The following is an 8,106-nucleotide window of genomic DNA, read 5'->3' as shown; positions in this document are numbered from 1 at the left end:
CAGATGGGCGTATTTTATTCTTTAAGAACCAGTGATGTTGTACTGACCCATATGGCTGAAGATCAGTTGTGCCATCACACGTTCCCCATCAATACCTGGAAAGAACAGAAAAACAAGCAAAACCCTATATGCAGAGAATGGGATTGTATTGGAATGAGGCAGCGTTACCTAAGCAGAACAAGCTCATTAAATTTCTGGGTACCCTTCACCAGTGGCCTCTCTGCACACCTGGACCCAAGGCATTGGTGGGAACCACCTCTTGATGGCTGGAGATGATGACCCTGTATGCAAAGGAAGGCCTTCCCTACCTCCAGAATCACCCCACTGTCAGCATAAGGACAGTAAACATCACCCCCTGTGGGTCCTCGGCCCCCAAGGATGGCCCTGTCATGGCCCCTAGCTCACAGCAAATTCCATTCATTGTCTTCATTGTATTCTAAACCTAAAGAAAACAAGGTGTCATGCCCAGCAGCTCCTCCATGAAACATTAATCACTATCCCCCTCCTTGCCAGGCTCCTGACCAGTGAAGGTGTGACCTACAGGAGTGATGGAAAAATCCTAATGGGTCAGCATGTGGCCAGGCCACGCCAAAGGCGGGGGGCCCCTGGCACTAGTCCCTCCAGTGCTTTTCCAGGCTGGCTCCTGTCTTTGGTTCCCAGGATACTGAGGACCAGCCTGGGAACCCCAAAAGGGAGAGAACCCTCCATGCATCTACCAGTTCCCCCAAAGGCGCCATGGTCCTTGAAGCCAAGTGGCAAATGGCTGCTTTAAGCCACCCATATCCTTTCATGTTTGTCCCTCTTTGAGCCCACGGTCAGCTTTTGAGTTGAATGAAGATGCTGGGATCAAGCCCCACTAAGGTTTTATGGCATCTCTGTCTGACCAGCTGACTGACCCCGTCCAGGGTAGCTTCAAAATTCCATTCTTCTCCCATGGATGTCTCGGCACCTCTCTAGGGCTGGGAAGAGGATCATGGAAGAGGAAGGGAAATACAGGTTCACAAGGATCCCAGATACTTGGATGTTTAGAAACCCAAGACGAATTGACCCAATGCTTGAGGTCACATATATGTGTGGCTAAAAGGCAACCTCAGGTTGATCTGAACATTCATCACAGGGATCTCCGGCTGATGTTCCTTCTAAAAGGCTTTGGAAAATCATGCGATCTGGGCCAAGGTTCCTAGGAGGCCTCAGAACAGGTGGGGCAATTGAGGAAGTGCAACTTTTTGCTCTCGTGAGTTTAATGGAGAGGCAAATATTCTAGGATTCAGTGACTGCTGGAGTGCATCCTGCTTCGTTCTGGGCCAAATACAGAGGGCACAGCCTTCCGGGTCAGCTGAACCACCTCCGTGTGCACATCTCAGGACCACAGGGGAATCCAGTGTAGTTGGTCCCAGCAGATGGGGTGATAGGTGCCCCGCCCCCCCAAAAAAAAACACCTCACGTGTGTAGTCACCTGAATGTTCAGCAACTGAGGGATAAAGGTTGAGTCATGGAATCTTCCAGGAAATTTACTCTCTCCATTAAAGTTTGATGAACAAATCTGACAAGGGCTCTGGTTGCTCCAGAGGCCCCACTCCAGTTCTAGCTACTCCCCCAAAACCTTTTGTCTGTGCCAGGCTGGACAGAACATGAGCAGAGCAGAGTCAGGGGTGACCCTTGGGAGACAAGGTACCTAATGCACCAAACCCACAGGCTGGAAGATGACAGGGAGTCTAAGACAGGCTGACTGCAAAGCTTTTGCCCGCAGACCTGAATGGACATCGGAAGCCCCTTCGTAGTGCATTAGTGTTCCTCAGCCTGAAGCCTTGCCCTTCCCTTTCTCATATACTCTGGTGGGAGAGGAAAACCTCTGGATGAGCAAATTTAGCAGACATTTCCCTGCCAGACAGAGGGGAAGTTGGGACTGGAGGGTGCTGGAGAGGCTGTGGTGGGGCGAGAGCCAGAGGAGCAGCTGGGGTGGAAGTGCCAGTGGGTCTCAAGCAGACACCATATCCAACTGGTCCCAGAATGAACAGCCCTTCAGCCAACCGTTCTCCTCCCTTCCTCCGCTTTCTTAATGCCCTACAGGCAGAGGAAGCCTGGCTGCCTCGCTGGCTCAGAGCTAAAGTTAGTGGGGTCATGACAAAATGGGCCATCAACACATAGTGGAAAGAGCCCCCTCTTTAAAGCCAGGCAGAGCTTCCAATTAAGCCACCAACCCGCTGTGTGGCGTTGAACAAACCGTTTCATCTTCGGGAACCTCAGCATCCTCTACAAATGGGGGCAGTCTTCTCCGCCTTCCAATGATGTCATAAAGATTAGAAAGACTGTATGTGAAGTCCCAGGGAAGTTAAGTGCTCAAGAAATACCAAGTCACCGACCTCTTCTTCAGGCCCTGTCTCTTGGCATTAGGATTCTTGAAGTTATAACGAAACAATCAGTTAGAAAGGCTCCGGCCTGAAATGGGCAGGGGTAGGGAAGGAAAAGCAGAGGTTGAGGTGGGGGTGGCTGGGGCCCATAGTGGGGACTGAGACGGGTGGGTGAGACAAGGTAAGGGGACAAGCCAAGGAGGGCTGTGAGAGGTAGCTTCGGCAAACCCTCACAGTTGGGTCTGGGTTGCAGCGGGCTAGCCCATGTGCTGATCCCATAGCCTGGACATCACGACCCCATTCGTATCAGCCTGTCCTCAACCTGGGAGGTGCACGGGCAGTTTGCATGGGCAGAGACAGCCCAGGTGCCACTTGCAGTGGCCCAGTGCACACTGGAAGAGAAAAGCCTGTACGAACAGCACTGCCTCAGCCTTCGCTGGGGTAACCTAGTCCCCTGGGCCTGCCCAGCCCCCTTGCATCACCATCAGCCAAAGCCTTCCACCAGAGGGATGCAGGAACTATGTCTCTCTTAGGAGCAGTGTTGGGGTGCCAGGACCTTCCCAGTCACCTCTTCCCTGCTCAGCCTATGTCTGTGGTAGCATCCGCCTGTGTGGTCTAGGGTGATTCCAGAAGGTTCTCAGAGCTTCCCAGACTCCAGGCCTGCTTGGAAGGTGCAAGCTTGCCCATTAGAACAGGGCCTGCCCCCTGTTACGGGGCAGTCATTTTCCCAATGTCATTGTCTCTGCTTTGAGAAACTAACCCTAGATATGTGTGCATGAGGCGAGTGTGAGAGACCTGGGTCCAAGTGTCAGCTTGACATAGGCTTGTCTTGAGACTTTGGAGCATGTCTCTGAGTATCCATTCCCCTTCTGTCGAATGAGGACACCCACACCTGCCGTGCCCCCTACCCTGGGGGAGGCCATGAGTAGGGAGAGATTTTGTGAGTCAAGAGGNCCCCCCGCCAACATTTACAGTATGTGTTCTGTAGAAAACCAGTCCTCTGAAAGAGCAATACAAGCGACTTCCAAGAGAATTCTGTGGACAAATAAGTTCATTGAACTCCAGCTCAGATAAGTGAGTTTTTTATTGCAGGGCTTGTCCAAGCCTCCACTATGGTTAGTCTCCCAGAGGGTGATGTGCTTTCCAAACCTGCCTTATCACCTGTGGAAACCAGTCAACAGCTCCAAGAGCTGGAGCTGTCACTCTGCAAGGACCACAGAGGACAGGCCACTCACCTAAGCCCAAGCAACCTACCTCAGCCCATTTGCTCAGGCCTCGGCCGGACATGTGGATGGCTCCTGTTGATAAAATCCCCAGGCTGCTAAACTCCATTTCCAAGCTAACTCTCTAGGATTTTCACTCTAGAAATCAACTTGAGGGCAGCCTGGGGTGGCGTCACAGTTAGGGAGAAGGAGAAAAGTGGACAGAGAACTGGGAGCCCTCAGAATTTTCTGGAACTGAAGCCTTGGGCCCTATGGAGGCATTCCTGGGCTTGGTGTCTCTAGGCCCCGCATTCCTGGAGGAAGATGCCACTGCTCCTCCCCACCCAGGAGGTCACTGCCAGCCACTGAAATTCTTGGCGTTTGTCTCGGATGGAAGGTGCCACTGGGCCATCAGTCACCATCCAGGTGCATCGGTGACTTCTGGAACTTCACCAAGAGTTTAACAGAGTCGTTCTCATCTTAGGAGTCCTCTCGCAGAGGGCGGAGCACACTCCAAGTCTGTAGAGAAGGAGAGAGTGGGTAAAGTAAGACAGGAGACAAAAGGGTACAGATGTACGGAGGACCAGGAACATCCGTGTGTCCGTGTCTTTGCTGCGGAGACCTAGATATGTGGGTGGATGCTAGACCTGGAAGTCACGAATGCTTGTTTCAGCATGGCAGGTACATGCTTGTTGCAACTGGGACTATGGGAGAGGCTGCCCCCAAAGCCAGCTTCGGTCAGTGATTTGATGGAGACGGAAAACTAGCTACCTTCATTCTCACCACACCTTCTTACACATGGAGCTCACCTCCCAGGACCTAACTTCACAGGGAAGGTTAGCTGAGGAAGCATGAGACATGCAAATAGAGGATGCCAGCCTTCCCAGCCAATGTATACTTTAGTATGCACTTCTCACTGAAAAAAAAAAAAGTTGTCGCTGACCAAAACAACAACAACACAATAAAAAACACCTCATGAGTAGTTTAGCCAAGCAAGGAGGCCTGATTTGGCGAGGAGGAGATGGGCGCCAGGCCCCGACCAGACGCCCTGCAACTCGCTTCTCACCGCAGGCAGGTCAACATCAGCTGCCCAGAACTGATCAGATGCCTGTCTGCTCTGTGGGTCTTGCATTGATCAAAACCTCAAGCTCAATTTCAGGGACGTCTCCTTGGAGTTCAAACAACCCAAATGTTGTGAATTGGCCAGGTCTTCAGCTGGCAGGCAGGAGACGGTGTCAACTCGGATATCACGGATGCTTAGTGCATAGGCCTGATGTCACTCGCCTCCCTCATACACACCCACCTACCAAAGTGAGATGCCACATATATTATGACACGGGCACCTTCCCTCAGCAGTCAACTTTAAACTTGTGGTTTTATAGGCTTAGTTTGTTTGGGTTTTCTATCGGAGTTCCTTAAAGACATATGTTATTTATATCTGTTCAAGTTGCCTTATGAAAAGTATAAGCTAAGCTTTAAAATAAAGGTAAAGCTCATGTTAAATAAGGTGCCAGGGATAGGATGGCCACTTAAAAATGTTTGAGACTGCTGTGAATGAATGGTGGGCTCCCCTCCTGGAGAACTTTTTCATCTGTATTAACTCTTCAGGCTTGCTTTTTTTTTTGGACTGGACTCGTTCGTTGAATTCACTGAGAGTCGGTCTCTATGGCTCTCTTTCATTTTTTTCTTCCCAAAAGACAGTACTTTCTCCCTCGAAATTACTTACTCGCTTGTAGAACAATGTATTCCGCTTCCTTTTAATGCACATGAGCTAGGCCAGGCTTCTCAAGCTGCTGTTCTTCGCCATGCGGGCAGACTGGCTTCACACAAACCGAGTGACCTGGTGGCAACATCTCTTAGCACCAACATGACTGTGAGCAGATGACATCTCTCCAGCCTTTGACCATGGGGCAGGGATTGGTCATGGGCTAGGCTGCCAGAGCTGGCAGAGCCCTGGGTCTGTGTCCTTACACAAAGCGGTGCCATGGCTCTCCCATGAGTGAGTTACTGAGGTGGTGGTCGGGGTGTGAGGGGGGGTGTTCTTAGGACAAATCGGAGGATGAGTGCAAATATTGTATTACAGGACTAAGTTCTCCACCCACCCCTCACACACATAAGCATACACACACACACACACACACACACACAACACACACACACATACAACACACACACACACTTTTTCTAACTTGGACTTTCCTGGGTGGGCACCTCTCATATATATATGAATTGAACGTTTTGGTTCTCACTCATAGGTGATGTGCAAAACACATAATGGCCACGTAAATACAGGGCATCAATCCAGCAAAACTTCCCCACAACTATGGTATTACACCAGGTCCCAGAGGCTCCCTGCTGATGACAGGGTTAACCCTTCAAGTACTGGGCTGCAGAGAGGTCCAGGGGAGACCAAGGCCTAGAGAAGGGACCAGGGTAGCCAGGGAAGGCAGTGGGGGGCAGGGTACTGGCAGGGCTCAGGACAGATGGGCGTATTTTATTCTTTAAGAACCAGTGATGTTGTACTGACCCATATGGCTGAAGATCAGTTGTGCCATCACACGTTCCCCATCAATACCTGGAAAGAACAGAAAAACAAGCAAAACCCTATATGCAGAGAATGGGATTGTATTGGAATGAGGCAGTTACCTAAGCAGAACAAGCTCATTAAATTTCTGGGTACCCTTCACCAGTGGCCTCTCTGCACACCTGGACCCAAGGCATTGGTGGGAACTACCTCTTGATGGCTGGAGATGATGACCCTGTATGCAAAGGAAGGCCTTCCCTACCTCCAGAATCCCCTCACTGTCAGCATAAGGACAGTAAACATCACCCCCTGTGGGTCCTCAGCCCCCAAGGATGGCCCTGTCATGGCCCCTAGCTCACAGCAAATTCCATTCATTGTCTTCATTGTATTCTAAACCTAAAGAAAACAAGGTGTCATGCCCAGCAGCTCCTCCATGAAACATTAATCACTATCCCCCTCCTTGCCAGGCTCCTGACCAGTGAAGGTGTGACCTACAGGAGTGATGGAAAAATCCTAATGGGTCAGCATGTGGCCAGGCCACGCCAAAGGCGGGGGGCCCCTGGCACTAGTCCCTCCAGTGCTTTTCCAGGCTGGCTCCTGTCTTTGGTTCCCAGGATACTGAGGACCAGCCTGGGAACCCCAAAAGGGAGCGAACCCTCCATGCATCTACCAGTTCCCCCAAAGGCGCCATGGTCCTTGAAGCCAAGTGGCAAACGGCTGCTTTAAGCCACCCATATCCTTTCATGTTTGTCCCTCTTTGAGCCCACGGTCAGCTTTTGAGTTGAATGAAGATGCTGGGATCAAGCCCCACTAAGGTTTTATGGCATCTCTGTCTGACCAGCTGACTGACCCCGTCCAGGGTAGCTTCAAAATTCCATTCTTCTCCCATGGACCTCTCGGCACCTCTCCAGGGCTGGGAAGAGGATCATGGAAGAGGAAGGGAAATACAGGTTCGCAAGGATCCCAGATACTTGGATGTTTAGAAACCCAAGACGAATTGACCCAATGCTTGAGGTCACATACATGTGTGGCTAAAAGGCAACCTCAGGTTGATCTGAACATTCACCACAGGGATCTCCGGCTGATGTTCCTTCTAAAAGGCTTTGGAAAATCATGCGATCTGGGCCAAGGTTCCTAGGAGGCCTCAGAACAGGTGGGGCAATTGAGGAAGTGCAACTTTTTGCTCTCGTGAGTTTAATGGAGAGGCAAATATTCTAGGATTCAGTGACTGCTGGAGTGCATCCTGCTTCGTTCTGGGCCAAATACAGAGGGCACAGCCTTCCGGGTCAGCTGAACCACCTCCGTGTGCACATCTCAGGACCACAGGGGAATCCAGTGTAGTTGGTCCCAGCAGATGGGGTGATAGGTGCCCCGCCCCCCCAAAAAAACACCTCACGTGTGTAGTCACCTGAATGTTCAGCAACTGAGGGATAAAGGTTGAGTCATGGAATCTTCCAGGAAATTTACTCTCTCCATTAAAGTTTGATGAACAAATCTGACAAGGGCTCTGGTTGCTCCAGAGGCCCCACTCCAGTTCTAGCTACTCCCCCAAAACCTTTTGTCTGTGCCAGGCTGGACAGAACATGAGCAGAGCAGAGTCAGGGGTGACCCTTGGGAGACAAGGTACCTAATGCACCAAACCCACAGGCTGGAAGATGACAGGGAGTCTAGGACAGGCTGACTGCAAAGCTTTTGCCCGCAGACCTGAATGGACATCGGAAGCCCCTTCGTAGTGCATTAGTGTTCCTCAGCCTGAAGCCTTGCCCTTCCCTTTCTCATATACTCTGGTGGGAGAGGAAAACCTCTGGATGAGCAAATTTAGCAGACATTTCCCTGCCAGACAGAGGGGAAGTTGGGACTGGAGGGTGCTGGAGAGGCTGTGGTGGGGCGAGAGCCAGAGGAGCAGCTGGGGTGGAAGTGCCAGTGGGTCTCAAGCAGACACCATATCCAACTGGTCCCAGAATGAACAGCCCTTCAGCCAACCGTTCTCCTCCCTTCCTCCGCTTTCTTAATGCCCTACAGGCAGAGG

Source organism: Hipposideros armiger, unplaced genomic scaffold, assembly GCF_001890085.2.
Source record: "Hipposideros armiger isolate ML-2016 unplaced genomic scaffold, ASM189008v1 scaffold_47, whole genome shotgun sequence".
NCBI classification, from domain to species: domain Eukaryota; kingdom Metazoa; phylum Chordata; class Mammalia; order Chiroptera; family Hipposideridae; genus Hipposideros; species Hipposideros armiger.
The sequence above is the reverse complement of the archived record's forward strand: the minus strand, read 5'-3'. Positions refer to the sequence as shown.